General features: G+C 43.1%; 1 protein-coding gene across 6 annotated transcripts in view; it reads right to left on the bottom strand.

The window, feature by feature from the left end:
* The window catches only part of Ing5 (inhibitor of growth family member 5), a 29,469-nt gene that overhangs the window by 21,196 nt on the left and 1,243 nt on the right, over positions 1 to 7,030 (bottom strand). For 3 of the 6 annotated variants that reach the window (XM_029561664.1, XM_029561668.1, XM_029561665.1), the window contains one exon: positions 3,721 to 3,906. The exons of 1 other annotated variant lie outside the window; for it this stretch is intronic. The gene's annotated coding sequence lies outside the window, so the exon portion shown is untranslated. Of the gene's footprint in view, positions 1 to 20; positions 264 to 3,720; positions 3,915 to 7,030 lie in introns of those variants that run through there. 2 more of the 6 variants (XM_017797172.2, XM_029561667.1) reach the window with 2 other exon arrangements.

Genomic DNA, 7,030 nt, shown 5'->3' with positions numbered 1-7,030 from the left:
CCCCCAGGCCTGTATACTACCTAATGAGAAAACAAACATGACTGCACAAATATCCACTTATTTTAAATGTTTAGATGTCTGGTTTTTTTTTTTTTTTTAACATTAAGAGTTTTTTCAAGCAATCTTTGGTTTCCTGAAAAAAGAAAACAATGAGCCTATAGTCCCCATATTTCCTTCCCAGGCAGTTTCTTTAGTTATAGGCATTTTGCATTCCTGTGATATCTTTTGTTACAACTGATGAAACAATATTGATACGTCATAAAATAAAATTCATATTTTAGCACCTACTCTTGTTGTACATTTTAATGTTTCTGACAAACACATATCAAATATACCCCTTACAGCATCCTGTAGAATATGTTTACTGTCCCAAAATCCTCTGGTCCACCTACAATACAGGTCCTTCTCTCCTCTCCCCAACTCTGGTGAGCAACACTTTCTCTCTAGTTTTGCTTTTTCCAGAATGTCACATGGTTGGGATTTTACAGCATTCGGTCTTTTCAGACTCTCTTCACTTACCATTATACATTTCAGTTTCTTCTGTATCTCCTTGTGACTTGATAACTCATTTCTTTTTAATTAGAAAAGCACTCCACTGTGTGATTACTAATTTTTCCATCTACCTGTTGAAGGACATCTTAGTTGTTTTCACATTTTGGCAATTGGGCATCAAACTGATAGAATCATTTATGTCCACGTTTTTCTATAGACATAGTTTCCAACTCATTTGATTCCATATTGACCATATCTTGAGTATGTGTAGTTTTGTAAGGAACAACAAGCTTTCTTCCAAAGAAGCCACACTATTTTGCTTTCTTATCAGCACTGACTAGTTACCTTTGCTCCACATCCTCACCACCACAGCATTGTGTCGTCAGAGTTCTGAATTTTGGCCATTCAAATAGATGAGTGGAACTATCTTGTTTGTTGTTTTCAATTTTTATGTGTATGAGTGTATATATGTGTACCACATGCATGCCTGGTGTCTGAGGAGGCCAGAAGAGGGTGTTGTAGCCCTGTAACTGAAGTTGCAGTTGGTTGTTAGCTACCCAATGTAGGTGCTAGGAACCAAATCTGGTTATTCTTCAAGAACAGCAAGTCCTCTTAACTGCTGAGCCATCTGTCCAGCCCCAGAAGTAACTTGTTTTAATTTGCAATTTCTAATTGTGTTGATGTTGAGCACGTCTACATATGCATGTTTGGCATCTGAATATCTGGTAAGGTGTCAATTTAGATTTTTGCTTAGGCCTTGAACTTCTGATCCTCCTGTCTCTACCTCTCAAAGTGCTGGGATTACAGGTCTGTGTCATCATGCCCAGTGTATTCCATGCTGGACATGAACTCTTGGCCTTGTTTATGCTAGGTAAGCACTCTGCCAACTAAGTATATTCCTAGCCCTTGTGTTGGATGGATGGATGGATGGATTGATTAATTGACTGATTGACTGATTGAGGCAGGCTATCTCACTACATGCCTACTTTGGCCTTGAACTCAGGATCCTCCTGCCTTAGCCTCTGGAGTGCTGTTTACTTCTTTTCTTCTTCTACCCTCTAAACTAGGAAATTGAACCTAGGGCCTTGAGCAAGCTAGGATTACAGTCTACATCCCCAGCCTGTTTTTGTTTTGTTTTAGTCTTTTTTTTTTTTTTTTTTTCTGTCTTTGTGAGACAGGGTCTCCCTGTAGCCCCAGCTGGCCTGGAGCTCACTAAATAGACCAGGCTGCTCTTGAACTCATAGAAATTCGACTGCCACTGTTGGGATTAAAGGCGTGTGCCACCAGCTTGTTTGTTGTTTGTTTTGAGGCACAGTCTCACTATATAGCTCTGGCTGGCCTAGAACTTACTATGTAGACCAGGCTAGCCTCAAACTCACAAAGATCCATATGCCCCTGCTTCCTGAGTGATGGGATCAAAGGCATACCCTACCACACCAGGCTTTTAAAAAACAAAACAAGCCAGGCATGGTGTCATACTTGTGAGGCAGAGGCAAGCCTTATCTACATAGTGAGTTCCAGGCCAGCTGGGGCTACAGAGACCCTGTCTCAAAAAGACCAAAAAACAAAACAAAACAAAACAGTCTCCTATATACCAAGCTGAACTCAAACTAGTGATGTAGCCAAGGTTGACCTTGAGTTTCTGATCTGCTACGAGCTCCTGAGTGCTGAGATTAGAAGCCAGCACCACCACACCTAGTTTTATGGCGTGCTGGGACTATAACAGAGCTTCCTGTATGCTAGATAAGCACTTTGCCAACTGAATTACACATCCCCAGTCCCCCAGTCATTTTTTAACAAATATTTTATTTTATGTATATATAACTGCACCCATTTCATGCAATGCCTGCAGAGGTCAGAAGAGGGTGTTGGATTCCCCTGAAACTGGAGTTATTAATGGTTGTTAGCCACCATGTGGGTGCTGGGTATTTAACCCAGGTCTAACGCAAGAACATCCAGGACACCTAACTATTGAGCCATCTCTCCAGCCCCCTCCCCTTTTTTTGATACAGGGTCTCATTAAATTCATCCTTTTAAAAAATCATCTATCTTTGCTGGGTGTGGTAGCACACGCCTTTGATCCCAGCACTCGGGAGGCAGAGGCAAGTGGATCTCTGTGAGTTCAAGGCCAGCCTGGTCTACATAGTGAGTTCCAGGACAGCTGGATCTACAGGGAAACCCTGTCTCAAAAAGACCGAAAAAAAAAAAAACATCTATCATTATAAATGTGGGTAGTGTGACTTAGTGCAGATTAAGTACCTGCTTAGCATGAACAAGGCCCTAGGTTTGATCCATAGCATGTATAGTATGTTGAAAACAGCTTTTCCAAGTTTGTCTTTATTCAATGACAGGAAATTAACAAACTCTTGCAAGGACCCTGTTTTAGAAACTGCCAGAAGGAGAACTCCTTGCTGCCTTTACTACTGCCTGCTAGGACAGGCTTCTTAACATGGCAGGATTGACTTTGAGGGCCAGGAAATGTTGGGGCAATCAGAGTGTCTACATCATCAGATATTATCTTGGAGGTAAAATGGTTCCCAACTGAGAACCAGTGATTAAGGAAAAGTCTAAATTGTTCTAACAAAAAAGCCCAACTGAAATCCAGGCTTAGAAAAGACAGACTGGGGCTGGAGAGATGGCTCAGCAGTTAAGACCTCTGGCTGCTCTTGCAAAGGACCTGAGTTCAGTTCCCAGCACCCACATGGCAGCCAACAATGGACTGTAACTCTAGTTCCAGGGGATACTATGCCCTCTTCTGACCTTGAAGGCATTGCACAACATAGGTGTAGTTACATAAAAATAATATTTTTTAAAAGATAAAACAGTGAGTGAGCATGGTGGCACATGCCTGTAATCCCAGAGCACTGGAGTTAGAGGCTAGAGGATCACAAGTTCAAGATCATCCTCAGCTATATAGTGAATTTGAGGTCAGCCTCAACTACATGAAGCCTGTCTCCAAATAAATACATAAATAACTTCCCCCTAAACAGGGTGCAATTGTAAGCTATATGGCTACAGTCCAGGAAAGATCAAATAATTGGGAATAATATAACCCACTACCCTTCAAAAACTTCAAACCTGGTTAGGCAGGCTCAATAAGGAAACCACACAATTACTCTGGGTGTTTCATGAATTAATGTCACCAAGGGCTCATACAACATCTGAGAGAAATGGGAGACCATGGTCAGAACACCTGGCAGGAATGCTGGATTGGCCTGGAGAACTCACCTGCAAAGTGCCACTCTCAAATGGAGCGTTCCTATTGGTCTCCCTTCAGCACAGTGAAGCCAGTGGTTCTTAGCTCATTCAAAGCTGGGGGTGTGGGTTTGGAGAGGTGGTTCAGTGGTTAAGAATACTTGCTGTTCTTGCAGAAGCCCCAAATTCGATTCCTGGCACCCACATGGGGACTTACAACTGTTAAGATTCAGAAGGGCAGAAAAAGGAAGGAGTTTAAAGTTTAGAAAGAAGAGTCAGAGCCAGACCTGTAACAGGCAAGGAATGTGCTCCTGGATTCAGGAAGCCCAGCAAAGGGCTGACAGCTGTTCCTCAAGGAAAAGTGTACTAAAGAGGGAGCAGTCTGGTCTTATATAGGAATTCTGCTGCACAGCTGCAAGAGTTAACTCCATGCTAGGGTCTGGTGTCCTTGAAGGTCTCTTTTCTGAAGCTTATTTTCTCAGGCAAGCGAGTGAGTTATCTATAGCCCTAAAGGAGACAGGTGGGCTCCACAGTCTCTCAGTCCAGGGAGTGACCAGTTGCTAAGGCTTGAGCAAAGCCAGACTGCTGATTTAGGGCCAGTTAGCCACTCTAAGGAATTTATGTCTTTATGGCCTCCTCTAGTGAAGCTTATGGCTCTCCTGAAATGGTTGTTGATAGAATTCATATCCTATCAATGTAGAATTGATATGTAGAATTCATATTCTGCATACCTTTGGAATGTATTAACTTGCAGACCATAGCATCTGAAACCTGTAGCAAAGGATTTCTCTACTTTTCTATAACCCACCTACTCGCTGTAAGGACACCCAATGTGGTTAGTAAACGCTTTTTTTTTTTTTTTTTTTTGGTCTTTTTGAGACAGGGTCTCCCTGTAGCCCCAGCTGTCCTGGAACTCACTATGTAGACCAGACTGGACTTGAACTCACAGAGATCTACCTGCCTCTGCCTCCCGAGTGCTGGGATTAAAGGCGTGCACCTCCATGCCCGGCACGCATTGCTTTTTAAAGTTAAGGTTTTATTTAGTGTGTATGTGTGTATTATGTGTGTGCATACGATATGTATGTGCCATGTCAGAAGATGACTTTGTGGAGTTGGTTCTTTCCTTCCACTTTTATGTGTTTGGGGCTCAAACTCAGGTTGCTGGGCTTGTGGGTAAACACCTTTAATGCAATGAGCCTTCTCACCTGCCACTGACTTTTTTCTGACTATAAGAAGTTCACATAACTGGGCCAGTGTGGTGGTTTGAATGAGAAGTGTCCCCTATAGGCTCAAGTATTTGAACACTTGGTCAGTTGGTGGCATTGTTTGGTGAAGTCATGGAACTTTAGGAGGTGTGGCCTTGCTGGGAGTGGGGTGTTGAGAGTGCCTCATTGTATGTTCTGTTTGCTCTCTCTCTGCTTCATGCACATGCTTGAGCATATGCACCCTTAGCTTTCTGCTCCAGCCACATCCTTGCACCATGCCTTGCCTGCCATTATGAAACCAGAAGCCCAAATAAAATCTTTCTTCTATAAGCTGCCTAGGTCATGTAGGTCATGTTTTTGTTGTTGTAGTTGTTGTTTTTGTTGTCTTTTTGAGATGGTTACCCTGTAGCTCCAGCTGACCTGGAACTCACTATGTAGATAAGGTTGACCTTGAACTCACAGAGATCCACTCGCCTCTGCCTCCTGAGTGCTGGGACTAAAAGCATGCACCACCACACCCGGCTTTGGTCATGGTATTTTATCTCAGCAACAGAAAAATGAGTAATACAACCAGCGAGATGGCCCAATGGATAGAGATACTTGCCATCAACCCTGAAGACCTGCGTTTAATACCCAGGGCCCAGATAAACCAATTCCATCCACCAAGTTGTCCTCTGCCCTCCAAAACAAATACACATACAAACATATAAATAAATATAATAAAAAAATAATGTTTGTATATCACTGGAGAGATGGCTCAACAGTTAAGAGCCAGTGCTGCTCTTTCAGAGGACCCAAGTTCAGCTTCCAGTACCCACAATGGGCATCACAACCGACTGTAATTGCAGCTCCAGGGGATCCAATGCCCTCTTCTGGACTCTGAAGGCACCTGCATGTGCGCACACACACACACACACACACACACACACACACGGAAAAATTTTTCTAAAAAGAGCCAAATGTGGTGGCACACGCCTTTAATCCCAGCACTTGGGAGGCAGAGGCAGGCAGGTATCTGTGAAATTAAGACCAATCTGCTCATGTGCATAGCAAGTTCCAAGCCAGCTGGGGCTATAAGGAAACATTGTCTCAAAAAGACAAAAAAAAAAAAAGCCATAATAAAACTCATTATTAAAAAGAAAGAAAAAAACCTTCATGTTTTATGTAACCACATTCTTTTTCTCTTTTTTTTGGTCTTTTTGAAACAGGATCTCCCTGTAGTGGGCTAGCCTGGAACTCACTAGATCAGGCTGGCCTCCAACTCATAGAGATCCACATGCCTCTGCCTCTCAAGTGCTGGGATTAAAGGCTATGCCACCACACCCAGTAATAATGAGAATTTTATATAGTAATCTTGCAGATGGGGATATTTTAAATTCCAAAGCTATCATGTCAACGTGTGAAAATAATTTTAAACTTTTTATTATTTATTTGTTTGTTTGTAAGAGTGTATTGCCTGCATGTAAGTGCACCTGTGTCATTCAGTGCCCACGGAGGTCAGAAGAGGGCCTTGGATCCCCTGGAATTGGAGTTATGGACAGCTGTTAACCATCATGTGGGTGATGGGACTAGAACCCAGATCCTCTGCAAGAGCAGTCAGTGCTCTTAACCACTGAACCATCTCCTAAACTTAATTTTTTTTGTTTTGTTTTGAGACAGGGTCTCCCTGTAGCCCCAGCTGACCTGGAACTATGTACACCAGGCTGGCCTTGAACGGACAGAGATCTGGCTGGCTCTGCGTCCCAAGTGCTGGGATTAAAGGCAAGCACCACTAGGTAGGCCTGACCCTAAACTTAAATTTTAATTGATATTATTTTAAAGACATTTTAATTTTGATGTACGCATGTGTGTGTATGTGTGTGTACAACCAGGTACTTCCAGGTGCCCTCAGAGGCCAGAAAAGGGCATCGTTTCCCTAGAGTCGGAGTTACACGTGGTTGTAAGCCACCAGACTTGTGTGCTGGAAACTAAACATGGGTTCTCTGCAAAAGCAGTACTCACTTTTGCTGGGCGTGGTGACGCACGCCTTTAATCCCAGCACTTGGGAGGCAGAGGCAAGCCCATCTTTGTGAGTTCAAGGCCAGCCTGGTCTACATAGTGAGTTCCAGGAGAGCTAGGGCTACAGGGAGACCCTGCCT

Source organism: Nannospalax galili, unplaced genomic scaffold (assembly GCF_000622305.1).
Source record: "Nannospalax galili isolate Female #2095 unplaced genomic scaffold, S.galili_v1.0 scaffold453, whole genome shotgun sequence".
Taxonomy (NCBI): Eukaryota; Metazoa; Chordata; class Mammalia; order Rodentia; family Spalacidae; genus Nannospalax; species Nannospalax galili.
This window is presented reverse-complemented; position numbering and strand designations above follow the sequence as displayed.